This window comes from Haliaeetus leucocephalus, unplaced genomic scaffold, assembly GCF_000737465.1.
Source record: "Haliaeetus leucocephalus isolate CR32 unplaced genomic scaffold, Haliaeetus_leucocephalus-4.0 Scaffold362, whole genome shotgun sequence".
NCBI lineage: Eukaryota > Metazoa > Chordata > Aves > Accipitriformes > Accipitridae > Haliaeetus > Haliaeetus leucocephalus.
The window spans coordinates 6,681,820-6,685,071 of NW_010972798.1; positions in this window are offsets into that span (position 1 = coordinate 6,681,820).

The window sequence follows — 3,252 nt, forward strand, 5'->3', positions numbered from 1 at the left end:
GTGCGGTTTCGCCTCGACCCCATCCCCGGGGAGCAGAGGCTCCTTCCTGCCGCCCCGAGCCCGGCTCATGTTCAAAGCCACGAGCAGGCAGCAGCTAATGAGGCCAGACAATAGGGAGCTGCGTGGGGCAAGAGCGCTGGCGAGGGCCCGCTGCGACGTCCCCATGCCAGGCACGGCACGGCTGCGGCACCACGGCCTGCCAGGACCCGGCGAGGGACCCTCGCTGCCGGGCAGGGCACGTGCCCTCGAAGCCCCGGCGGCGCTGCGGGCTGTTTCGCAGGGCGTCGTCGGGGCATCCCACCCGCGCTGTGCCGGGACAGCACCCCACGGGGCCACCGCCTCCCCACCCAGGGGCAAGTTGGGCGCTCGCTCCGGGTAGAGGTGCCGGAGGGGTGTGGGTGCCAGGCGGGGTGGCCAGGGCTGCCGACGGCCGGCCGGCTTCATCCCCGTGCGGCTCCAGCTGCCCGCAGCCGGCAACCCCGTTGGGGCTATGCCGGCGCCAGGCCCCGGCTCCAGAGAGCCTCAGAGCCGCCTTTGTGCAGGGCGCTGCCGGCACACATGTGCGGGTGCTGGGAAGCAGCTGGCGGGACTGGGACCCTTTCCCAGTGCCGCCCCCGGCCGGCGCCACCCCCTCCCCGCCAGCACAGGGACCCCCGAGGCGCCCGCCGGTTCTGGCACACTGCCCTTTGCCCCTTGCCTGGGGGCACCCCTTGGCATTTCCAAGGGCGGCCAGGGCTGTGGATGAGGGATGCCCAGGCACGGCTGGGGCACTCGTTTCGTCCCTGCCCTTGTGCCCTCGCTGCAATGGCGATGCCCCCTCCCCGGGCAGGGATGCCTGTCATCCTCCTGCCTTGCCGGGCCCCATGCCAGCATACCAGCCTGGTCCCAGCCTGGCAGCGCCGGGACACCCTTGCAGCCCCCCTCTCCCTCATGCTGCCATCCCGTGCCTCAGTTTCCCCCATGCCGATGGCCGCAGCCAGGCAGGTTCCCGGTCTCTCCTTCCTTTCCCTGGGAAGAGGGAGGGAGCTTCCCCCCACCGATTCCCCGCGTCCCGTGGCCGAGCCAGGAGACTGTGACGAGCTCTGGGTGTGCGGAGCCAGCGCCGGATTCCTGGCACCAGCGGGGCGGCCGGGAGCCATCGCCCGCCTCCTCCCTGCTCGGCCCCGCTCGCGTCCCACCGTCCCCCAGGGCCGCTGCCGGGCCGCAGCGGGCACCGCACGGTGACGCTGGCACAGCCACGCAGACCCCAGCCCTCCCCTGCCCACCACACTGCCAGATCCCAGGCCAGCGGGGACACCGGGAGAGAGGAGAGGGGACAGGTCAGTGGAACTGCTGGCGACAGCGGGGAGGGCATGGGGCTGGGGGTTGCCATGCTGCTGGGCATGGTCCCCGCTTGCAGAAAGTGCTTGCGAGCAGCAGGGCGTCAGGCACGGCCATGCCCGGGGGATGCCCGGGGCCCTGGCAGCGTCCCAGCCCTGGTGATGCCAGTGGGCAGTCCCGCCGGGGGAAGCCCAGCTGCTCCTCGCTGCCTCATGCCAGTGCCAGCTCCTGCCACGGGGCAGATCCCCGGCACAGCCAAGCCCCCGTGCCCCACTGCCCTCCCTGGGAGAGGTGCCCACTGCACAGGGACACGTGCCAATCCGGGGCAGGGAATGGTATGGGGTGGCCGCAGGCGAGCCGAGGATGGGCAACCCCATGCAGGCTGGTACTGGGGGCACCGGGCGGTGGGCTGCAGCCCCCCCAGCCGCTCGCCAGGCCGCGGGGAGGCCCAGGAGGAGCCTTCTGGGGAGGCAGGGGCCTGTTGTGCTCCAGCTGTGCCGTGTTTCCCTAGCTACACCGCACAGCTGGCCGGGTGTTTGTACCGCCCGGAGTTGATTTTGGCAGCCCCGCACTTCCCCCTCCTCCCCTCCCCACCCGCCTTCCCCTCTCTGGGCGCCCGCCCGCCACGCCCCCGCCACCCCTCGCTGCCCCCCTTGGCAGGGGTGGCATGGCAGGGACACGGGTGGCACATGCTGGCCTCCCTCTCCACCGGCCCCCCTCCTCGCAGTGTGTGCCTCAGTTTCCCCAGCTGGATGATGCTCTCCCCAGGCTTTTCCATGGTGTCTGCTCACTACCCACCGCTGCCACCCTCGCCAGCCTGGGCACATGTGGATGAAGAGTGGGACCGGTGCTGGGTGCTGCTCTCTCAGCCTCCTCCACGGCTGCCCCCTTCCCTCCCCGAGCAAGGGAACCCAAGCATCTGGGCTCCTGTCCCCTTGCAGCCACTGTCACTGGTGGGCAGAAGCCCAGGGTCCCGCTCTGGAGCCTTTCTCTGCCTGGGGTGGGCAGCAGCCGGAGGGATTTGGGGATGTTGAGGGCACAAGTTGTGGGGTGCGTGTGACTTTGCAGAGTGCGGTGTGGATTTGGGTGGGGGGGCATGCTTTGGTGGCCCATGGTCAGGGGTGCCAAGTGGATGGAGGATCTGCATGTCCTGGGGAGGGACTGGCTGCGGGGGAGAGGTCTGCAGGGGGTCCATGCACCACGGGGGACTGTGTGGATGGACGGTGTCCTGCAGTGCCCTGTGTCCTGGGGCGTCAAGCGGCCTGGGAGGGGACTGCGTGGGTGGAAGAATCCCCAGGATATCCCATGCCTGGGTGGGGCCCAACGAGCCCCAGAAGGGCTCATGCCTGAAGGTGGGCTGTGTAGATGGGGAGCCCCCAGGATGCCCCATGCCCAGGAGATGCCCCATGCCAGGGGAGAGAATATGGATTGTGGAGGGGGGGCGTTTGAATGGGGGTGCCCCACAAATGCCTTATTCCTGGGTGGGCTTATGTGGACAGGGGACTCCTGGGAGCAGGGTCATCATGTCCTGGGGAAGCATGTGGATGGGGGCATACGCAGGATGTCCAGTGCCCAGGAACACCCCAAGCTCTATGGATGGTGGTGGAGGTGTCCCCACAGTGCCCTGTGTCCCGGTGGGTGTTCTGTGGATTGGGGGGGGGGGGTCTCCCCAAGATGCCCAGCCCCTGGGGGTGCCCTGTGCCCTGAGGGAGGAGGGGATGTGGTTGAAGGCATCCCTCGGGTACCCCATGCCCTGGGGCTGACATGTGAGTGGGGATGCTCTGCACCCGGGGGTTCCCCGTGCCGGGGGGAAGGTAGACAATGGATAGGGGGGGTCCCCCAGGACACCCCGAGTCCGGGGGTACCCCGTGCCCCGCGAGACAGCTGGGTGCCCCAGGACGGCCCGTGCCCGGCGGGGGCGGCGTGGCCAGG